Here is a 25,050-nt window from a genome sequence, read left to right on the forward strand (position 1 = left end):
GAGGGAAGATCTTACGGTCCACCCTACCATCTAATTGGGGAGGCACTTGTGCACTTGTTCAATTAGCTATACCCTTCACCACAGCATTTGAAAGAGAAACATCACAAATACCCAGAAGAAGTAAAAGAGGCTTAGGAGGCTTATCATTTGATGATAGAGTGTACATAGATTCTATTGGGGTGCCTAGAGGAGTTCCTGATGAACAGAAAGCCAGGAATCAAATTGCTGCAGGGTTTGAGTCACTGTTCTGGTGGGTAACAATCAATAAGAATGTGGATTGGATTATTTATATCTATTATAATCAGCAGAGATTCATCAATTATACCAGGGATGCGATAAGAGGAATTGCTGAACAACTAGATGCCACCAGCAAAATGGCTTGGGAAAACAGAACATCATTAGATATGATGCTCGCGGAGGAAGGAGGTGTGTATGTGTGTGTGTGTGTGTGTGATACTGAGCAACCATGGTTGCACTCTTATACCCAGCAATACTGCCCCAGATGGCTCAGTAACTAGAGCATTGCAAGGGCTTACCACCCTTGCCAATGAATTGGCAGAAAATTCTTGAGCAGACACTTCCATCACAGGATGGTTGGAATCTTGGTTTGGTAAATGGAAAGGGATGGCAGTGTCCATATTTACATCCTTGATCATAGTAGCAGGAGTTTTGACAGCTATTGGCTGTTGCATTATCCCCTGTGTAAGGAGACTTGTCCAGCGGTTAATTGAAACCGCATTATTGAAACAAATGACCATGGATCCGCCACCCTACTCAGATAAAATGATGATATTAGAGGAAATGGAGAGCAAAGAAAGTGAAGAAGAGGAAGATATTTACCAAATTACACCTTAAAAAAAAAAAGTTTAAAAAGAGTTTTTGCAAAAATCAACAGTTTATAAAAAAGGAAAAGGGAGGAATTGTGGGAAAATAAATGTTGTTTTTGCAGAGTTACATTGTTTAGAAGGAAGGAATGTGGCAGACGACCTTGTAAAATGCAGACAACCAGACTCCTTAGGACAATTAGGTGAAAATCACAGTGTTAAGTCAAGTCAGATAAGTGAAGAAACATTACCACTTCAAACAGTAAAAATGGCAAAAGGAAATTGAAATATAATGAAAGACCATGTGTTGTCTGTGAAGCATCAGATAGATTGTGAACCTGGATTACCCACTCAGTGGGGAAACAGGGGAGGGTCCTGTCATCAAAAAGTATATAAACTGTATTTTGGAACTAGTAGATGTGCTCTCTCTCCTGCTTGTGGGCGCCCGCCATTGCAATTGCAAATAAATTACTACTTCACTGAGATCCTCGCCTGAGCCTAAGTTATTGGCTATGGAGTGTTTCTCACACTGCTAATCACAAGGGGGTTGTTTTCTTGCAGGTGGGGTTGTTTTCTTGCAGTTGTTTGTCTGAGTGCTTTTGACCAATAATCTTGTGTGAGACACTATCCGCCCCTGTTAAGTTTGCTATAAAAGTCAGGCTATTTGGGTAATAAAGGAGAGAGCATGATCTGACTGTTATAAATGAGGTCTCAACTCAATCTGAATTTTGTAATATTTATAAAACAAATATCTCTAAAAGGTATAAAAGGCAAGTAAACAACGCTGGGTGTGCGGGGAGTCTACGCTCCACCAACACGTACACACAAACATCAAACATTCTAAACATATAGAACATGGCTTTTACATACTAAATGTAAGTATGCCTATACATACATACAATCAGGAAAGGTAACAAACAATCCTCTAAGTTCCATAACTTACTAAAATCGAGTACGCCTATACATATTCACGATCAGAAAAGGTAACAAAGAATCCTTTAAGTTCCATGACTTAACAGTCTCCATTTTCCATTCCTTTTCTTGATTACTAACAAGTCTCCATTTTCCATTCCTTTTGAAAAATATGTCTTGCTTTAAGTTGTCAAGCAACTCTGTCTTCAGGCCTTATGTATCCCGTTCTTCCCGGATCGAAGAAAAGCATATCCATCTCCTTTTCAAGGCCAATAGGCCTGGATCAAAAGGCATGTTCAGGTCAGCAGGGGGCATAACAGCAAAAGCCTTTGATGGCTGTGGCAGCAGAGGGGCCAATGGCCATGGTGTAGCAGTCAGATCAGTAAAGGAGCCCACAGCTCCCTCACTATCTGGCAAGCCACACGTTTGTGACTGCGGTCCCACATGGCTCTTTAAGGACTCAGAGACTGCTCGCCAGGTGCCGAGCAATTCCACTGCAACCTTGTCATTTTTAGTTGCAGAGTCCCACACCTTGACCTCAATTTGGCCCCATATTTCAGGCTCATAAACTGTCCAATTGTTAATGAGGAGAATAAGCTGTAAGGTTACCAGGACAGTCTTTGTTCCTAAGGACATATGATTCCCCATAACACGCAACTGCTTACCAGCGAGAGGCAGTTGTGTGCGCAGGTCCGCTTCTCTCATCACGAGCTTCTCTCCAGCTCCAGTGCGCCTGTTTCCAGCAACTTTCTGTACAAGCTTCTCTGAGCAGTTTGCTGAGTTTGGCCGAACCTATCTTCATGAGGCAATCAAAATGCCTGTTCCTGTCCTGGTCTCCATTCTCCCAGCCTGTTCCTCTTCACTCCTTTTTCCTGCTTCTTTATTGATGCAACTTCATCATGCTGCCCTTTTTTTTTTTTATCTTGAGGGCAGGCTCCCCTTTTATACCCTTCTCTCCACAGCAGTTCTTTTCCAAACAACTTTTCATTGGTCAAACAACTTTGAATATAACAACAACAGCAAACACCCAGAAACATCTGTGCCTTAATGGCAGCTGGAGAACAAGAGAACCAGCTGGAGAACAAGAAACCCTGAGACTGCATGGAATCTCCTGAATCACCCTTCTTTGTTCCCTCTAGACTCTTTTATATTCCTGATGGCCTCATCGTTAAGAGTCTAATGTTATCTCAACCATGGGGCTTTCCAACCCCCATGGCCACATTCCCAAATCTCCCTCTTCTTTATTAATATCAACCATTTTCTCGACACAAATTACCACTCCATATATAACATGACCATACTGGTGTCTGTTGTGTTTTTGGCTGTTTTTCCTGCAACACCCCAGTAAAGCTTAAATATTCCAAGGTTAATTGCAAAAGATTAAAGACAGTTAAATCTACTTTTCTCCACTGCTCTTCTTTCTCTGTTTTTCCTTTCATGGATGAAAACAGGTTGTAGAGGTTTCTCCTATCTCTTGAATGATTCCCTCATTTTAAACTGGAAAACAAACAAACAAAGAAAACAAAAACAAACAAACAAAAAAAAAAACACAAGGAAATTGATTGTATGAAATGCTGGGAACAGAGTCAAGCACATCTGAAATATTTTCTCAGACTTCCCTTCGTGGAGCTATCTAATGCTTCCAGATCCCACTGAACAAGTTTCAGAGATACCCTCTTTTATTCCTTCAGAATTGGGAATTTAGAGATATGTCTCCTTCCTACTGGACACCCACCCAACATAAGCAATACTCATACTGTTATATAGTGGCATTTTTGCATGTTGTTATTAGAAACACCTGATATTTGTAAATAAGTGGAAAATAAGTCAAAATTGGATATTACTGAAATACAAACTTCAGTCTATGAAGATTATGCAATCACTTCAAAACAGCATTGTCTTGTTCTGATTTTCACTCCTGTCAGAGACTCTGCATTAAGCTTTGACTGAGTTTTTCAACTTTTATATGCCTTATTTTCTACATCTGCAGAATATAATTCCTTGTCTATCTTTGTGAATTTTTTGAAAGAGGGTGTGATACTTTTTATAAACTTGCTAATTATTATAACTTGGCTCAAAGGAAATGGGCAAAACACCCTCAAAACACAAGTACAGGGGTTCCTGTTTAGGAAACATTCCTCCTCAACAATGATGTCCTATTATACTATACTATCTTTGCCAGAATGGCTAGTAGCATTATTTTACTGAAAAAAAAGCAAATTTCCTGCAAATATTTTTCAAATTATGATGGCTATTATGGCTGTGCATACGAAGCGAGAGTAGGCGGGGTTAGGTAATGAATATGTATAGGCGCTAATAGAATATTCATTGTTTCGCTGTATAAATATGAGATAGTTTGTCACTTCTAACATGCACGATAGGCAGAAAGATCCCCCGTGCATCCAGCGCTGCAATAAAGAATATACCACTTAAGGAAATTTCGACTTTGATCTTTAAATCAATTTGGCGACCCAGATGGGACAACCTCTCTGCCGGACCGCAGGACCCGCTGGGAACAGGACTCCCTAGGGTACCCCCGGGATTTCCCGGAGGGACTCCTCGACTCACCGGATCACTGCGGAGGCAGACAAGGACCCCATCATTGTAAGTGAGTATATTCTTTATTCTGGTTTGGTTTTCTGGTAGACCGATCATCTGGAACTGTCTGTTAAGTCGGAAGGTGATCTTCTGCAAGGCAGTATTTGGTATATACTTTGTGGTTAGTACCATAAGTATATTTGGGGACCTTAAGGAAAGAGCTTGCTTTAAGGTCCATCTGGAATTGTGTTGCCTATTTTGTTTTTTTTGACTCATGGAGTGTGGTATTTAACTCTGGTTATTGTTACTGCGATTTTGGCTATTTTCTTGGTGATAATAGTAGTTTCATGGCGTTGTTATAAGAAAGATATCGTTACAGTGTTACATATTTCGGTTTTCTGACCTATCGCATGAGGATTTTGACTCTGATTATTGTTATTGTGACTTTGGCAATATCTCCTGGTAATAATAGTAGTTTTGTGACATCGCTATTGAAAGATACCTGCGTGCACGCATTTTTGTAAGTGATACACGTATTCTGAAAGTGTAAACTGGAAAATGGGGGGGCGAGTAAGCAGTGAAATTCCTAAGAAAAGTACGCTGGGTTGTATTATGAGTCATTGGAAGGATATAGGGGGGGCTCCGGGTGGAAGTGAAAATAAGAAAACTCTGATAAAATATTGTAATCAATGGTGGCTGCTTTATAAGCTGGAATGTGGAAAAAAAGTGGCCTTTTAATGGAGCTTTAAACTATAATACTTTGCTACAGTCAATGTTGTTTTTGAGAAGGAAAATAGGATGGAATGTTGTATACTGATGTTGTTTCAGCATCTTGGTGGGAAAAGGTACGGAATTAAGTTGGTCCCTGACTGAGCCTTTGATGTTGGCATTAGAAAAGTACAGGCTGGAGAAAGATAAAGGAAGTGTTAAAAGGGTTGTTGAAAGTGTTAAAGGCGTTTGAAGTTGAATGAGCAGGGAAAGAGGATGTAGGAATGTTAACAGTTCTGCCTCAGCCCGGGGCTGAGATCTTAAAATCTTGGGTGTTAGCCCTCTGGGGCAAAGGGATCATGATGGGTCCCAGAGAGTTGTCACAGAAACAGAAAAACAGTTAACTCTTAAAACAACCTGAGTTCATGTGTGAGCTCAGATTGCCGATGGGATTGCTCAGGGAACTGTGGACAATTGCATTCCCCTGACTGACCGCCACTAAGACCCTAATCATCCTGAAAATTATGAACGGTTAAGTAAATACTAAAATCTGGATGAATTGGGAATTGAGAATATGCTTCTAACAAAGTCTAAAAGAAACCCCTGTGGAATTTTTGGACCAACTCTGAAATGTAACAGGGAAGGAAAACAAAACAAAACAAAACAAAAAAACGGTTTGGACCTGGCTTCAGAGGACAAATTGACTAGCCTTTTTCTAGGGTAATCATCGGCCCCTGATTTCAACAGCTCTAACAGGGACCTGGGGAATCTACCCTAACAGATCCTCTACTGGTTATAATGAAGTTAGGGGAGAAACGGAAGTGAAATTTCTTATTGATATAGGGCAACATATTCGGTTTTAAATCAAGCATTAATGCCTTTATGGAATGATTATGTTAAGGTAAAAGGTGCAACCGATCAACCTGAAAAGGCTTATTTTTGTGAACCTTTGAAGTACAAGTTGGGGAAATGTTATATATGGAGTGGTAATTTGTGTCGAGAAAATGGTTGATATTAATAAAGAAGAGGGAGATTTGGGAATGTGGCCATGGGGGTTGGAAAGCCCCATGGTTGAGATAACATTAGACTCTTAACGATGAGGCCATCAGGAATATAAAAGAGTCTAGAGGGAACAAAGAAGGGTGATTCAGGAGACTCCATGCAGTCTCAGGGTTTCTTGTTCTCCAGCTGGTTCTCTTGTTCTCCAGCTGCCATTAAGGCACAGATGTTTCTGGGTGTTTGCTGTTGTTGTTATATTCAAAGTTGTTTGACCAATGAAAAGTTGTTTGGAAAAGAACTGCTGTGGAGAGAAGGGTATAAAAGGGGAGCCTGCCCTCAAGATAAAAAAAAAAAGGGCAGCATATATTTGTTTTATAGATATTACAAAATTCAGACCTCATTTATAACAGGAAACAAATGGGGATACATAGGTTTTTATATCCACCTGAATCTCCAAAATCTCTATTAGGCTGAGATTTGGTAGAACAATTAGAGGCAGAAATTATCTTTGAAAAAGGGAAAATGGAATTAAGGATAGGAGAAGAACAACTAATAAATGTGTTAAGCTTGGCACTAATACAAATGGACCCTAAAAGTGAAATACCCTTAGAGATCATAAATCAAGTATATCCAGGAGTTTGGGCCACTGAAGTCCCTGGAAGAGCTAAAAATGTGACCCTAATAATTATTAAATTAAAGCCAGGAGAGAAACCCGTTAAGGTTAAGCAATATCCTTTGAGGATAGAAGACAGGAAAAGAATTAAAGAGATAATTGATAGATTTATACAGTATGGATTATTGATTGAATGCGAATCAGAATACAATACACCCATATTGCCAATTAAAAAGGCAGATGGAAAAAGCTATAGGCTAGTTCAGGATTTGAGGGCCATAAATAAGATCACCGAGGATATACATCCAGTAGTGGCAAACCCTTATACTTTGCTGACTAAATTAAATAATAGTCAAGTCTGGTTTACCGTACTGGATTTAAAAGACGTCTTCTTCTGCCTACCCTTAGCCACTGAAAGCCAAAACCTATTTGCCTTTGAATGGGAAAACCCTGACTCAGGCAGAAAGACACAGCTTATGTGGACAGTGCTACCTCAAGGATTCAAGAATAGCCCCACTATTTTTGGAAACCAATTAGCAAAGGAACTTGAAACTTGGATACCTCCGGACACTGAAGGGGCTTTGTTACAATATGTAGATGATCTCTTAATAGCTACCGAGACTAAAGAGAATTGTATAAGTCTCCTTAATTTTCTGGGTTTAAATGGATATCGAGTCTCTCAACAGAAAGTCCAGCTGGTTCAACAACACGTGACCTACTTGGGATTTGGAATTTCGGGAGGTCAGAGAGAACTAGGAACTGAACGTAAGGAAGTCATTTGCTGGACTCCAGAACCCCAAACGGTAAAGGAGCTACGAACCTTTTTAGGAATGACAGGTTGGTGTCGCCTTTGGATTTATAATTATGGACTAATGGTAAAGCCTCTATATGAATTGATAAAGAGTAATCAGTCAAAGTTAGTCTGGACTGGAGAGGCACGAAACGCCTTTAAACAACTTAAACGAGAATTGATGCAAGCTCCGGCTTTGGGATTACCGGATCTCTCGAAACCCTTTTGGTTGTTTTCTCATGAGAGACAAGGGATAGCTTTGGGAGTACTAGCACAAAGATTGGGTCCCTATAAACGAGCAGTAGCTTACTTCTCTAAACAATTAGATGAAGTAAGTAAAGGATGGCCCGGATGCCTTCGAGCTGTTGCAGCTGTTGTTATCAATATACAAGAAGCTCGGAAGTTTACAATGGGACAGAAAATGACAGTGTTAGTCTCCCATACGGTCTCAACAATTTTGGAACAAAAAGGAAACCATTGGCTTTCACCACAAAGATTTTAAAATATCAAGCAATATTAGTGGAACAAGATGATGTGGAAATTGTGGTCACTAACGTCGTAAATCCAGCTTCTTTCCTTAGCGGAACTCTGGATGAACCTATAACCCATGATTGTGTGGAAACAATGGAGACTGTGTATTCTAGTCGATCCGATCTTAATGAAGAACCTTTAGAAGATGCTGATGAATCTTGGTATACTGATGGAAGCAGCTTTGTAAAACAAGGACAACGTAAGGCAGGATATGCTGTTACAACTGCTCAACAGGTAATCGAGTCCAAACCATTACTCCCTGGGACGTCCACCCAGAAAGCAGAGGTAATTGCACTTACGTGAGCACTGGAACTGGCAGCAGGAAGGAAAATAAATATTTGGACAAGATTCTAAATATGCATTTGGTGTGGTACATGCTCATGGAGCAATTTGGAAAGAACGTGGATTGCTGACTGCTCAGGGAAAACAGATAAAACATGCTGAAGAAATTTTAAAATCGTTAGAGGCTGTAAAACAACCAGAAAAGGTATCTATCATGCATTGTCGAGGACACCAAAAGGGGAACGCTGACTTTGAAATTGGAAATCGATTGGCAGATCAGGAGGCTAAACAGGCAGCTGAAATAACTGAGGTGAAGGCATTGTCTTTGATACCAGACGGTAAAATCCAAACTATATACGTGAACCAAAAAGTCCGTGAAATAATACCCTCTAATTTGACATGGCCCATAGTTCTTACAGAACACAAAAAAACACAACAATAAAACAAGTAACTCAACAATGTAGCATCTGTTTACGTAACAACCCCAATACCAAGAATAGAATAAAATTTGGAATAATCAGTAAAGGAAATTATCTGGGACAACAGTGGTAAATTGATTTTTTCCGAACTCCCTAGAAAAGGGGGGTATTATTATTTACTGGTTCTGACTGACACATTTTCAGGATGGCCCGAAGCTTTTCCTTGTCGAACAAACAAAGCAAGAGAAGTGGTTAAAGTCTTGTTAAATGAAATAATACCATGCTGTTAGGAAGCACGGCCGAAAGCACGACAGACACCAGTTGAGTCAGATCATGCTGCTCCATTTTATTGCCCGAATAGCCTAACTTTTATAGTGAACTTTACAGGGGCGGACAGTGTTTCACACAAGATTATTGGTCAAAAGCACTCAGACAAACAACTATAAGAAAACAACCCCACCTGCAAGAAAAGAACCCCCCTTGTGATTAGCAGTCAGGAAAACAACCCCCCTTGTGATTAGCGGTCACGTAGACCTTGTCCTTGAGGCCAGCTGCTGGTAACAATATTTTCCGAGTTCCTTAATTGGGCGACGTGGGAGTCATTGCCGTGGGAGCTTCTCACAGTTACTCTGGTAGCTTGGTTTGCTCAGCTACAGCAGGCCATGAGATTTTCTAAGGCCTACTCCTGGTTGCTTAAGGCAAGCTCAGATTGAACAATTGTTCCACGGACACATGTCCACGTCCTGTATGCCAATTCCCAACAATTCCCCCTTTTTCTTTTTGTACAAGCAGTACTTGGCCGAAGGTTTTTTCATCAGATGTTGAATACATAACATAACACAACTACACAACTTAACCCTAATAACACTACAATTACTGTAAGCACTTAATGGTAGCACAACTTAAGCCTAATCATTTAATGGTAACACAACTTAAACCTACTCACTTAAACTTAATAACACTACAAAAGTACTTAATAGTAATACAACTTAAACCTAATTACTTCATGGTAACACAACTTAATAGTAACACACTTAAACCTAATCACTTGATCGTGATCGAAGGCTGTTCTTGACAGTCCTTGAGGTGCCGCAGCCCATATTGTCGTCAGAATGACTATCAGGAACCTCTTCATGGTTGTCTTTGACGTGTGCCGATTCTATGGCTGCCTTAGTCCACTTTGCAGGGATCCACTGGGTACCTGTAGGCGTGAGCACGCACATATATCCTTTGCCAATATACTGTACTACGGCAGGCCCACTCCACTGCCCTGTGGATAAGTCTCTATAGTAGACCTTCATTTCCGTAGGTCTATTGCCCTGAAAGGGTCCCGCGTGACATTTAGCCGGCACCGCTTCTGATTCTCCAAATATGCACAGATAGTTTAGTACAAATAATGCCTTAGATACTCTTTCCTGTATATCATGAATGTCTTTAAACTTCTGTAGGTACCTTTTGACCATTTGGTTAGCCCTTTCCTCTATTGCTTGCCAAGCAGGTTAATGTGGGATACCCGTGTGATGGACCACTCTCCATAGTTGACAAAACTTTCTCATGGCTGTACTGCTATAAGCAGGTCCATTGTCTGTTTTCAATTTTGAAGGTACCCCCATTACCGCAAAACAACATGTCAGATGTCTTTTCACATGAATGGCCTTTTCTCCTGCCTGAGGAGTTGCCCAAATAAAATGACTATATGTATCAATCGTCACATGCAAATATTTCAGTCTTCCAAACTCAGGTATATGCGTGACGTCCATTTGCCAGAGCTCACAGGGTCCCAATCCTTGGGGATTTATCCCCATTCCCAAACCTGGCCCATGATGGCTGCATTCGGGGTACGTTCTCACTATACCCTGTGCCTCGCTCAAAGAGATACCAAACTGTTGTTTCAACCCTCTGGCATTTTGATGAAACATATTGTGGGCTTCCCTAGCTTTTACAAAGTCACTAAGTGGAACTGCAGTAGCAACAAGTTGATCCACTCTCTGATTACCTTCCCCTAGCCCCTGGTTCCACATATGACTCCTGATATGGATCACTGCATAAGGGCCCTGTCTCTGTTGTATGGCTGTTTGCAATTGTCGAAAGAGCTCATTGAGCCATGGGTTTTTAGTGTCCCGAAGCCTGGCATCCTCAATGCGCTGTAGCACCCCTGCCACATATAAAGAGTCAGTCACCACATTAAGGGGTTGATCGCGCCATCAGAGGACAGCCCAAACAACGGCTGCCAATTCCAGCGTCTGTAATGAGTCTCCAGGGACGGCTTCTAATAGGTGATGACGCCATACTCCATCTTCCGTCCAAGTGACCGCTGCTCGCCTTGACTTTTTCCCAGCATTGGTGAAGGCCGTTACGGTGTTCTGCAGCGGGGTCTCACTCCTCTTTGGTTTAATAATCCATGAATTCCGGCCCACCCATTGCAGGGCCATCGATTTCAACGGTTCCACACAAATGTTCTGACCCATTGTCAACAGACTAACTTGTAATTCCTCACTGTGTTGCAAGCACCAGTCCATAACATCCTTCTTTAACGGCACCCTCACCACTCCTGGCTCCTTTCCCATAATGTGCATAATATGTGTCCTTCCTTTCCGGATTAAATCTGCCAAATTTTCTAGTTTTTGCTCTATTGACTTCTGCGGCTGTATTCTTGTAAAAAGCCATTCAAGGATACGGACTCTCTCCCCCTTTTTCTTTTTGCATTGTGTCAATGCACCAATTAACTGCGAGGGTCCATTAAGGATCGTAAGATCTACTGGTAGGTTTGGATCCAGCCGATCAACCCATTGTTCTGTTACTTGTCTCGCAATCTTCTGCATTGTTGTAAGTTGCACAGCCGACAGCATAACTGGGGCTGCTGGATCAGTTCTTTTAAGGAGAGGCCACAATACATCCAGATCATCATTAGAAATCCCTATGACCGGTCGCAACCACTGGAGGTCACCCAGCAGTTTTTGCGCATCTTTGAGTGTTTTGATGGACGTAGTTATTTCCAACTTCTGAGGTCGCACTTGCGAATCTGAAATTTTCCAACCTAGATATGTCCATGGCGGTGATGACTGTATTTTTTCTGGTGCAATAATTAGACCCTGCTTTTGCAGTTCTTGAGACAAGAATGAAAATTGTTCTGGAGCAAAATCTTTCTCTTGGGCAATCAAAATATCATCCATGTAATGATAAATAATGGCAAAGGGCCATGCAGCACGTATGGGCCGCAAGGCATTGTCCACAAAAAGTTGACAAAGTGTAGGACTATTTTTCATTACCTGCAGAAGGACAGTCCATTTGAAACGCTGTGCAGGAGCCTCTTTATTAATGGCAGGTAATGTAAAAGCAAATCGTTGAGTGTCGTCTGAATGCAGTCGAATTGTGAAAAAACAGTCCTTTAAGTCCACAATCAATAAATGCCAATGTTCTGGTAGCATAGACGGGTTCGGCAGTCCTGGCTGCAACGCTCCCATTGCTTGCATCTGATTATTAACTGCCCGTAAATCATGCAGCAGTCGAAATTTCCCAAACTTTTTCTTAATCACAAAAATGGGGGTATTCCAATGGCTCGTAGATAATTGTAGGTGTCCTTGAGCGTACTGTTCTCTAACCAGGTCATGCGCTGCTTGAAGGCTCTCCATCTTTAACGGCCACTGCTCGATCCATACCGGTTTGTTAGTAGTCCAACGGAGAGGGATCGGGAAAGCCCATGTTGCAGTGACCGTCAGTGAAAAGGTTTATCTGTGGTAAGTACCACACCTAGTTGGTCAAGAACATCTCGCCCTAGGATGCCATCCACTCCTTGTGGCAGACTCATAACCGTAATGTGAGTACTTGCTGTCCATCCATCAATTATTACACAGACTCTGTCTTGGCTCTTTTGCACTGATGCGAGTCCTCCGACTCCTTCTACTCCCTTAACAGCGTGCACTAATGGCCAGCAACTAGGCCAGCGATCACAATGCACTATCGTGAGGTCAGCTCCAGTATCCAGCAGCATATCCAAGTCCAATTTTTCTCCCGCACTATATAACGTGACTGATACCACCGGTCGCTGATTCATAGCCATGGTCAACATAGCCAGCCCCCCTGTAGACCCAAACCCCTGGGTCCCTCTAGACACATCAGTAGTTGCCTTCATGCCTTCCGTAAGTTGTGGCAGCAGAACCAATTGTGCTGTTTTACTTTTTGCGGGGATATGTAATGGTGGAAATAACGTCTGCACCACTATCGATATTGTCCCGTTGTAATCAACATCAATAACTCCAGGTAATATAAAGAGTCCCTTAATCCCGCTTGATGAACGTCCTATTAATAAAGCCCCGTGGGGTTTCTTATCAATTATTAAGGGTCCCATAGTAGTAGAAGGAATTTTAACAGGCTTCTGATCTATGAGAGTCACGTCTACTGCTGTTGCCAAGTCCAAGCCGAGGCTCCCTGCTGTGGCTGGCTGCAAGGCACTGTGCGAGACACTGCCGCTGGTGGCCGTGGTTCTGTTGGAGCCAAGGCATTCCCCTCCACTTGGGCTGGAGCCACCACTGTTGTCGTAGCGCAGCAACTCGGCGCGCTCGGTCTGCCGTTTCCCGAGCGGTCACATGTCACAGTATTGTGATTCGGCAATCTGCAGTTTTCACACCACACCTGTCGTACTCGACAGTGACGGCGATGGTGTCCCTCCTTTCCACACCGGAAGCAGTGATTTTTTCGCCGAGATGAAGCTCAGGGTCGCTTTTCTTCGGTCCGCAGTGGGGCTAAAGCTGCAAAGGCCTGCTGCTGTGCCTGTAAAAGATCTTTCCCTACATCGCGTACTGCTTCTACTAACACGGCATGGGGCCCTACTGGAACTCTGCTCATTCTTTCTAACATTAGCTCAATAGTGGCATCCCCCGGCAGTGTCAATATAATAGCCTTTGTAGTTGAATTTGTATTCTCCATAACACACTGTCAAAGTAAAGCAGCCTTCATCCACTCTGGGACATCTTCTTGATCTATGGCAGCAGTTACCCGATCAATAAACTTGGCAAAAGGCTCGTCCCTGCCTTGCTTCATAGCCATGTAAGAGGGGGCCGTTGGAGTGGTTTTAACATTCTCCACTGCCACTCGAGCTGTTCTCATGGACTCAAGGCAATATTCTGGACCTAACTCAAGCTGAGCAGTGATGGTAACAAATATGCCTGTTCCCATAAGCTGTTCTACAGTAACTCCATGTAACGGATCGTTAGGGTTCCTCGGTCGCTGCGCTGAAATTTCGCAATGCCTCTGCCAATGAGCTTGCCATAACAACAACTGCGATTGGGTCATTATCATTTTCATTATCACCTTAATATCTTCAGGGCATAGCAGCATCCCTCCCCAGATATAATTCAGCATTTGCTTCATAGGTTCACTATGCAATCCTAACTCATTAACTGTACTACGTAATTGAGACAACAGCTTCCAACTAAGCATAACATGACTCGCTTGCATGTTTCCATGGCCGTCCCCTTCGTATATCACCGGGAACGCCATGGGATCTTGACAGAGGTCTGCAAATGCTCCTAATTGGTTTTCCTCCACAGCTTCACCCATAATTCTTCGCCAATTAACTCTTTGCACTATCCTTCTTTCCCCTCGTTCATCTTCCCTTTCCTTAGTCTTACAATGTTCTTGCTCACTGCCACGTTCTTCCTTCCTTTCGCTCAATTCCGGCGTAGCACGATCTCCCTCCGGCGAAACAACCTCTTTTCTCCTTCGCGTAACCGCTACGGAGTCCCAGCACGGAGGACCGGGAACCTTGCTTGTACTAAAAAGCAAGGTGCTGTCTTCCCCGGCACCTGCCGCCGACGCCCCACTCTCAGAACCTGATTCACCCTTTCCTCCATTCAGTCTATCAGATGCCACCGCTGCCAAGTTCTTTTCTACTTGATATCGTTTTATCGCATTTATCACTTCTCTCCACGGTTTCATCAATTTCTTTGCTACTTTGTCATCATCTATTACCATATCCCAGAGTACATCCCCTAAATTTCTCCAAGCGGCTACTTCAAACAGTGACTCCGTACTTGTGAAACATGATTTTGTTCAACCGATCGCAACTAGTCCTGCTAGTTGCTTACAATCGACTCCCCGTTTTTCTAAAAAGCGCTGTAATAAATCTAAGGCTACTTCGTCCTCCATTTTCCTATGATTCCTGCTGGCACTATTTTCCTATGATCAGCCTGCACTATGACAATAGCAAAATAACCTCAGCCTGCACTATGGAAAAATAACCTCAGCCTCAGCCTGCACTATGACAAAAGCGCGCTCTCACTAACACAGTACACAGCACAATCGTACACACGCAGCACAATCGCACACCCAGAGGCCTCTGGCACAACTCAATCAATCATACCACTTTTTACAACTCAATCAATCATAGCACTTTGGACATTTAAGAATACGACATACAATTATTAAAACTGCAATTACTATCCCTCTAGCAACTGAAAGCGTACCATTTGTCTGGAGCCTCAGGAGATCTTTGTCTGCTCCTGCGGTGAGCAGCTGAGAGTGGAGTCCCCTCCGAGCAGGACTCTCAGGGTGCACCTAGGGGCGTCCATGCCGCAGCCGATCCCGCAGGCAAGCAGAGTAGTTCCTGCTTGGCTCACTAATTTTTTGAAAGTTGTTACATGCAGCCAATATATTTTAGCATCATAACCAAACAACAACCAAACAAACAAGTATTGTCTCTTTCCTGCTCCTGCGGTGAGCAGCCGAGAGAGTCCGCAAGAATCCCCAAGTCCCCTCCCGCAGAAAGAGTCCCCTCTCCCGCAGGAAGTGAATCACAAAGTTCCCCGCGTCTCACCGTGAGTCCTGCGTCTCAAGTGAGTCTCACCGTGAGTCCCGTGTCTCAGCGTGAGTCCCGCGTCTCACCGTGAGTCCTGTGTCCCGCGGGTCTGTCGGCGTCTCACCGTGAGTCCTGTGTCCCGCGGGTCTGTCGGTGTGTCTTGGAAGTGGCCGTAGCCCTGCAGCGTCCTCAGGATGTCCCGGCGCCGCTTCGATGCCCCGCGCCGATCCGATGGGTCGGTCTCACCGATCCAAGGCGCCGTTCCGATGCCCCGCGCCGCTCCGATGTGTCGGTCCCGCGCCGATCCGATGTGCCGACGCTACCGCTCTGTTGTCCCGGCGCTGCTGCGATGTCCCGGTGCCGCTGCTCTCCCTGGGCTCCCGGCGCCGCTGGTCTCCCGCTGCGCTGCGATGTCCTGTTCAGGTCCTGTTCAGGTCTCAGCCTGTTCGGGCGCCATTTGTTAGGAAGCACGGCCGAAAGCACGACAGACACCAGTTGAGTCAGATCATGCTGCTCCATTTTATTGCCCGAATAGCCTAACTTTTATAGTGAACTTTACAGGGGCGGACAGTGTTTCACACAAGATTATTGGTCAAAAGCACTCAGACAAACAACTATAAGAAAACAACCCCACCTGCAAGAAAAGAACCCCCCTTGTGATTAGCAGTCAGGAAAACAACCCCCCTTGTGATTAGCGGTCACGTAGACCTTGTCCTTGAGGCCAGCTGCTGGTAACAATATTTTTCTGAGTTCCTTAATTGGGCGATGTGGGAGTCATTGCCGTGGGAGCTTCTCACAGTTACTCTGGTAGCTTGGTTTGCTCAGCTACAGCAGGCCATGAGATTTTCTAAGGCCTACTCCTGGTTGCTTAAGGCAAGCTCAGATTGAACAATTGTTCCACGGACACATGTCCACGTCCTGTATGCCAATTCCCAACACCATGCTTTGGGATTCCAGTAGCAATGTCTTCTGAGAGAGGTTCACATTTTTGTGTGCAAGTGGTACAACAGATAAGTAAGATTCTAAAGATAGATTGGCAACTGCATACTCCTTATAGACCGCAGGCAAGTGGACAGGTAGAAAAATGAACCATTTAATTAAACAACAAATAGCTAAAATCGGACAAGAGGCTAATTTGGCATGGCTTCTATCCCTCCCTTTAGCATTACTTAGAATCAGAGTTAAACCTAGAGTAAAAGAGAATTTGAGCCGTTTTGAAATCTTATATGGAAGGCCCCATATCAATTTCTATTTAGTGGAGAGGATCTAATGCAGTTGGGATCAGAATATTTATATGCTTATATGACTAAACTTCAAAAACAATTAAATAAAATACATAAATTTGTGTTAGGGACCAGGGCTAGAGGGTTGGATCAACCAATCCACCCCTTTAAGCCTGGGGATTATATATATATAAAGACTTTTTCAGGACAACCCCTTGAGGAAAAATGGAATGGACTCTATCAAGTGTTGCTGACAACTTATACTGCTATCAAAATTAGAGAACAAGCCACTTGGATCCACTATTCCCTAGTGAAGAAGGCTCCAGGAGCTCCTTGGAAAGTAACACTAGGTGACGATGAACTGAAACTAAAGCTTAGTCGAACAAAATGAGGACATTATGGTCGGGAGTATTTGGTAATATAGTTGGCAGAAAATTTTTTCATAGAATTGTTTTGTTTTTATGGCTTATAGTTGTAATTGTGATTCAAGAAGGTGCCTCTGTGATAATAGAGAATGGTGGGTGGCCTTGAACTAAAGCCGTAACAACAGAGGATAAGAACTTTAATGGAAAGTTAGCAGTTATGGTCATCTGGTGAACAAATGGTAACTATTTATATAAACCATCAGAATGGCGAAAATTAGGAGAAGAGTGGACACAGGATAATGTATCCTTAGCTCTTAGTTGTATGCAAGCACAGTTATGGTTACAGGCAACAGCTGCCTTGATCATTAGGGAAGGAAGTGAAGACATTTTTCCGGCTAAAGTCCCAAAGACTGTTTGGGACAATGCCAATGATTTTGAGAAGAAGTTCCAGTCCTTGTGGACCCTGGTAAATTGTACTTATGATCCCATTCTTAACATGGCTACTGCCTTCGTGCTTACTATACGTAATGCCACAGTTTATGTTATCCACCTGATCATTGCACTAGGATTAAACCATGAGAAGACAGTGCTCTATCCTTCGGAGCATAGAACATGGGCACGGATGGAGAATGGGAAATGGCAGGCTGTAAATCTATAATCATGTGTTACCCGGGAACAACAAGGATTTATTTGTGAAAGCAATACAATTGAGGCTCAGGATGTATGTTTTGACACGGAGCAAGAATCGTCGGGTGTGATATTCTATATTTGGCACCAGTGGTATCCCATCAGCTGATCAAGTCTAACAACACAATGTATCGTAAATTATTACCTACCCTCACACTACTGAAGCAACTAGTTAAAAAACAAGACACAAGTCACAACTGGTGGGATACACTCTTTGGATGGTCACCAACTGCAACTGGGATTTTGAACACATTGAGTCACCCAATTATTGTTTAATTGATATTAGTTGGTATAAGTTTAATATTGTCTTTTGTATTACTTGTTTGGAATTGAAAATTGTTACAACGAATGTCCATGTTAGCCTCCTTGACAATTGTGCATGGCAAGGTATTGAGGGGTACATATCATAAGACTGGGAAGAAAATTTTCGTATTAAGTAAAAGAATTTACTAGATTTTCCAGAAAAGGGGGGAATGATATTGTATAAACTCACTTTAGGATAGAATAAAACTTGTGGTTAAGAGTTAGCGAGAACAAAGTAAACGACATCTTGTTATCTGTAGACCTTCTGTTATGTTGAAGCATCTTGTTATTTGAAAACATCCCGTTATCTGTTAACCCTCAGTCAGGCTGAGACTTGAGATAACTTGAGTCAACTGTCTGTTATGTCTTGTTAACTGAGACATCCTGTTATCTGCCGACCCTCAGTTAAACTGAAAGCCAACTCAGCATTTTTACAGCTTGGAAAACAACTGATTAAGCAAAGGTGAAAAGTGCATTACGAGGAAGACCTACGGCCTTCCTCCCAAAGACCACTGCCCACATCCTGAAGACCCCGGCCCACAATTCTTGGAAGGCTTTGCGCAAGGACTGATAAGCTAATTAGCATACGAAGTGAGAGTAGGCGGGGTTAGGTAATGAATATGTATAGGCGCTAATAGAATATTCATTGATTCACTGTATAAATATGAGATAGTTTGTCACTTCGAACATGCACGATAGGCGGAAAGATCCCCCGTGCATCCAGCGCTGCAATAAAGAATATACCACTTAAGGAAATTTCGACTTTGATCTTTAAATCAGTAGCTGGCTAACAGTTATTTTCAGTTAGATCACAAGTGAAGTTATGTGCCAGCATGCAAGTGTACTGTGATGACCAGAAAATCAGAAAGCTGCTTTCTTGAAGCAAGTTTTTTTTTTCCTGGGTAAACCTGGGCCCTCAAGGGGGCACGGAGCTTATCACCTTCACTAATCCCCTGCTAAGGATTTACCACCTGGGAAATAAGGAGCTACATCATAGATGCTTGGAAAAGTTGGGGAAAATATTGGAGTCTATGAAGAGAGGGAAATGCAGTACAGGGATTCTGTAAGCAACATGTGAGAGAGGCTGAAGGGCAAACTGACAAAAATATGGGCTACCTAGAAAACCCGTGGCATTTTAAACTAAATGATAAATATAAACAACAACAACAAAAAAGCAAAAACTGTGATTCCAATCAAGAATAATTGTGAATAGAATGCACACTAAAAAGCTGCAACTTCTGGTAGAGGGCAGATGATGGAGTGAATTGGTATTGTGGTTTAACCCAGCAGACAGCTAAAAACACACAGCTGTTTGTTCACTCGCTCCAATAGTGGGATGGGGGAGAAAATTAAAAAGAAAAGCGCAAGAATAAGTTCAGATAAGGACAGTTTAATAAGAAATAAAAAAAAAAAGTTAGAAAAATAAACAAGAACAATAAATAATAAATTAATAAATAAATAAAAACACAAAGAAGTGATGCACAATGCAATTGCTTACTACCTGCTGACTGATGCCCAGCCCATCCCTAAACAACAGCAGACCCTTCGGCGACCTCCTCCAGTTTTTATTGTTCAGCATGACATCCCATGTTATGAAATATCCCTCTGACAAGTTTGGGTCAGTTGTCTAAGTTCTGTCTCTTCCCAGCTTCTTGTGCACCCCCAGCCTCCTCACTGGCAGAGCGGTATGAGAAGATGAAAAGTCCTTGACTCTGTGTAAGCACTGCTCTGCAAAAACTAAAACATCAGCATGTTATCAACATTTTTCTTATCCTAAATCCAAAAAACAGCATCATACCAGCTACTACCAGCTATCACTTCATACCAACTACCCCAAACGTGTGTGGGATTTGCTGGTCCACCTGGATCCATACAAGTCCATGGGTCTGGATGGGATTCATCCCAGGGTGCTTAAAGAGCTGGCTGACATCATTGAGGGACCTCTCTCAATTATTTTTCATGGTCTTGGGAATCTGGAGAGGTCCCAGTTGACTGGAAGCTGGCAAATGTTGTGCCAACTTTCAAGAAGGGCAAGAAAGAAGACCCAGGTAACTAGAGGCTTGTCAGATTCATGTCAGTGCCTGGTAAAATTATGGAGAAGATTATCCTGCCACTTATTGAAACACAGCTGGGGGACAATGCAGTCATAGGTCCCAGCAAACATGGGTTCATGAGGGGTAGGTCCTGCTTAACAATTTTAATTTCCTTTTATGGCGACTCTCTTGTAAGCGACTCTCTTCTCAGGGGAACAGAGGGCCCTATTTGTCGGCCTGACCCTACCCGTAGGGAAGTCTGCTGCCTCCCTGGGGCCAGGGTCAGGGACGTTGCCAGAAAGCTTCCCAACCTGGTTCGCCCCTCTGACTATTATCCAGTTTTGATAGTCCATGCTGGCAGTGACAACGCTGAAGAGAGACGCCTCAAGGCTATCAAACGGGACTTTAGGGGGCTGGGACGATTAGTGGAGGGAGCGGGAGTACAGGTGCTGTTTTCGTCTATCCCTACAGTGGCAGGGAGGGGTACAGACAGGACACGGAAAGCCCACCTGATAAACACGTGGCTCAGAGGCTGGTGCCAGCACAGAAATCTTGGGTTTTTTGACCATGGGGCGCTTTACTCGGCACCTGGCCTGATGGCCACAGACAGGTCCCTATCTCTAAGGGGAAAATGGATCCCGGGAAAGGAGCTGGCGGGGCTCATTGAGAGGGCTTTAAACTAGGTAAGAAGGGGGATGGGGCTGAAACAAGGCTTGTTGGAGCTGTGCCAGGGGGAACAATGGCAAGGGGGAACAATGGCTGCTCAGTCTTTAGCGGCAATACCGGTTGTTCTCTGGATACCCAGTACCCTGAGCTGGTGGAAGGGGATGGGGAGAAGAATGTGACCCGACCCTCACTATCCATGAGGAAATGGTTGGCAACCTGCTACAGCACTTGGATGTGCGCAAGTCGATGGGGCCGGATGGGATCCACCTGAGGGTACTGAGAGAACTGGCAGAGGAGCTGGCCAAGCCCCTATCCATCATTTATAAGCAGTCCTGGCTATCGGGGGAGGTCCCAGTTGACTGGCGGCTAGCAAACATGATGCCCATCTACAAGAAGGGCCAGAGGGCAGACCCGGGGAACTATAGGCCTGTCAGTTTGACCTCAGTGCCAGGGAAGCTCATGGAGCAGATTATCTTGAGTGTCATCACGCGGCACTTGCAGGGCAAGCAGGCGATCACGCCCAGTCAGCATGGGTTTATGAAAGGCAGGTCCTGCTTGATGAACCTGATCTCCTTCTATGACAAAGTGACACTGGGTGGATGGAAAGGCTATGGATGTGGTCTACCTTGACTTCAGCAAGGCTTTTGACACCATTTCCCACAACATTCCCCTCAAGAAACTGGCTGCTCATGGCTTGGACTGGCGTACGCTTCGTTGGGTTAGAAACTGGCTGGATAGCCGGGCCCAAAGAGTTGTGGTGAATGGAGTTAAATCCAGCTGGAGACCGGTCACTAGTGGCATTCCCCAGGGCTTGGTGCTGGGGCCGGTCCTCTTTAATATCTTCATCAATGATCTGGATGAGGGGATCGAGTGCACCCTCAGTAAGTTTGCAGATGACACCAAGTTAGGTGCGTGTGTCGATCTGCTCGAGGGTAGGAAGGCTCTGCAGGAGGATCTGGATAGGCTGAACCGATGGGCTGAGGTCAACTGTATGAGGTTCAACAAGGCCAAGTGCCGGGTCCTGCACCTGGGGCGCAATAACCCCAAGCAGCGCTACAGGCTGGGAGAGGAGTGGTTAGAAAGCTGCCTGGCAGCGAAGGACCTGGGAGTATTGGTTGATAGTCGGCTGAATATGAGCCAGCAGTGTGCTCAGGTGGCCAAGAAGGCCAAACAGCATCCTGGCTTGTATCAGAAACGGTGTGGCCAGTAGGGCTAGGGAAGTGATTGTCCCCCTGTACTCGGCTCTGGTGAGGCTGCACCCTGAGTCTTGTGTTCAGTTTTGGGCCCCTCGCTACAAGAATGACATCGAGGTGCTTGAGAGAGTCCAGAGAAGGGCGACGAAGCTGGTGAGGGGTCTGGAGAACAAGTCTTACGATGAGCGGCTGAGGGAGCTGGGGTTGTTCAGCCTGGAGAAGAGGAGGCTCAGGGGCGACCTTATTGCTTTCTACAGGTGCCTTAAAGGAGGCTGTAGCGAGGTGGGGGATTGGTCTATTCTCCCACATGCCTGGTGACAGGACGAGGGGGAATGGGCTTAAGTTGCGCCAGGGGAGATTTAGGATGGATCTTAGGAAGAACTTCTTTACCGAAAGGGTTGTGAGGCATTGGAATGGGCTGCCCAGGGAAGTGGTGGAGTCACCATCACTGGAGGTCTTTAAAAGATGTTGAGCTTAGTGATATGGTTTAGTGGAGGACTTGTTAGTGTTAGGTCAGTGGTTGGACTCGATGATCTTGAGGTCTCTTCCAACTTAGAAATTCTGTGATTCTGTGTGATTCTGTGATTCTATGATAAGATCACCCATCTAGTCGATCGAGGGAAGCCAGTTGATGTAATCTTTTTGTATTTCAGTAAAGCTTTCAATACAGTTTCTCATAGGATCCTACTGGACAAAATGTCCAGCATACAGCTAGATAAAAACATCATATGGTGAGTGAACAATTGGCTGATGGGTAGGGCTCAAAGGGTTATGGTAAATGGGGTTACATCAGGCTGGCAGCCAGTCACCAGTGGGGTCCCCCAGGGCTCCATTTCAGGGCCAGTTCTTTTCAATGTTTTCATAAATGATTTGGATGTAGGACTAGAAGGTGTTTTGAGTAAGTTTGCTGATGATACTGAACTGGGAGGAGCTGTTGAGTCTGGTGAGGGTGGAAAGGCCTTACAGAGAGATCTGGACAGATTGGAGAGCTGGGCAATCACCAAGCACATGAAGTTTAACAAGTGAAAGTGCCAGGTCCTACACCTGGGATGGAGCAACCCTGGTTATACGAACAGACTGAGCAACGAGATGCTGGAGAGCAGCCCTGTAGAGAGGGATCTGGGAGTTTTGGTTGATAGAAAGCTGAATATGAGCCAGCATTGTGCCCTGGCAGCCAGGAGGGCCAACCGTATCCTGGGGTGCATCAAGCATGGCATTGCTATTTGGTCAAGGGAAGTGATTGTTCCGTTCTACTCTGCGTTGGTGCGGCATCACCTCGAGTACTATGTTCAGTTCTGGGCACCACAGTACAAAAAGGACATGAAACTATTGGAGTGTCCAGAGAAAGGTTACAGAGATGGTGAAGGGACTAGATGGGAAGTCATATGAGGAATGGATGAGGTCACTAGGCCTTTTCAGCCTGGAGAAGAGGAGGCTGAGGGGAGACCTCATCACGGTCTACAGCTTTCTCATGAGGGGGAGTGGAGGGGCAGGTGCCGATCTATTCTCTTTAGTGGCAAGTGATAGGACCTGTGGGAATGGTGTCAAGCTGCGACAGGGGAGGTTTAGGCTGGATATCAGGAAGAGGTTCTTCACCGAGAGGGCTGTCACGCACTGGAAGTGGCTCCCCAAGGGACGTAGTCACAGCATCAAGCCTGTCGGAGTTTAAGAAGTGTTTGGACTGTGCACTTAGTTATATGGTCTGAATTTTTGGGTAGACCTGTGTGGTGCCAGGAGTTGGACTCGATGATCCTTATGGGTCCCTTCCAACTCGGGATATTCTATGATTCTATGATTCTAAGTAGAGAATATTTTTTTTCTTCCCTCTGTGATTCCATGTGGCTTTTTTTGTTTGTTGTTGTTCTCTTTCTTTTCCCTTTAATTCAATTAGCCTTATCTTAACCTGAGTTTTTTTGTTTGTTTGTTTTTTCCAGCATACTTTCTTCTCCCCCTCTTCTTCTGAGGGGGAGTGAGAGAGCAGTTGTGGTGGAGTTTAGCTGCCCAGCAGGGTAAAACCACAGAACATAGAACATGATTGCACTATAGATGTTGCTATCAAAATGCAGCCCCCACTAGGATATATGGCCCTTTTCAAATCTTCACAATACAGATTTTCACCATCATTTTTGTAGGTATTGGAATCTGCAAATGTTTGTAATTTTTTAAAATTTTATTTTATATATATATATAGCTGTAATTTCCAGCTGTAAAATTGATTCTCAGGAAAAAAAAAAAAAAAGAGAAGAATAGAAAATATATATATATTTTTTTCACTGATACACTTCAGAATCGATTAGGTTTCACATTTTCACTTTTTCCTGTTTTATAGCCCCCCACCCACTACAGCTCCGAGCACTGTAATTTTTCCAGAGTCCTTCTTGCAACTTATATGACAGCTCTGGAAAACACCTAATGACCTCCTGTGTTAGAGCTATGGGTTCATATTATTCTCTCAAAGTAGTCTGAATTATAATAATTATAAAAATATCTTCCCTTTGATCTAAATCTAATAAAATATTTTAAGTGGAAAATTAACAGCAGATTTCTCTGTAAAACGGCATACAACATAACTTGTAAAATTAATCATGTTAAATAGTTGAAAGACTGTGAAGTAAACTACTTCAGAAATCAGAAAATTGCCAGTCAGAAAATTGAGGAGAATTCCTATTGAGAAAATGTGTATAGAAGCAAATATGTACTTCTCTGAACTGGGGATTCTTCCCACTGATGTGACTTTTTGTGCTATTATCAGAAGCTATTTTGTCTTAACAGCGCTGAGGATTTAAGGGAACAGGGTGAAGAACTGGGTTTGATGTATCTGGAGTGAACAAAACTGAAAAGAGCTAAGGAGCATTGGAGTGGGTTATAAGGGCATTCCAGACCAAAGGTGGAAAGTATTAAACCTCCCTTCTTTTTTAAGTTTTGAGTACATCCAATATATTCTGGCATAGCCTATCTGTCTCTCACTGATAATTTTAACCTGATAAGTCTCTAATTTGTGTATACAACTTTGGAAAAAGTGAAAGAGATCAGGGATCAGAGGATGAGGTATTACTAGAGCTGCCTGTGACCATGACAACTTTCCTAAAAATATGCGTTTCTGCAAAGTCTTCAGATTTTTGTTGTGAACATTATACCTCCAGATACATCAGGAGTAGGTATGTCTAC

At 43.6% G+C, this 25,050-nt stretch overlaps 1 pseudogene; it reads left to right on the plus strand.

Annotated features, from left to right (window-relative positions):
- LOC137846926 (mitogen-activated protein kinase kinase kinase 1-like) overlaps positions 1-25,050 on the plus strand; it is a 270,989-nt pseudogene that overhangs the window by 150,976 nt on the left and 94,963 nt on the right.

Source organism: Anas acuta, chromosome W (genome assembly GCF_963932015.1).
Source record: "Anas acuta chromosome W, bAnaAcu1.1, whole genome shotgun sequence".
In the NCBI taxonomy this organism is placed as follows: Eukaryota; Metazoa; Chordata; class Aves; order Anseriformes; family Anatidae; genus Anas; species Anas acuta.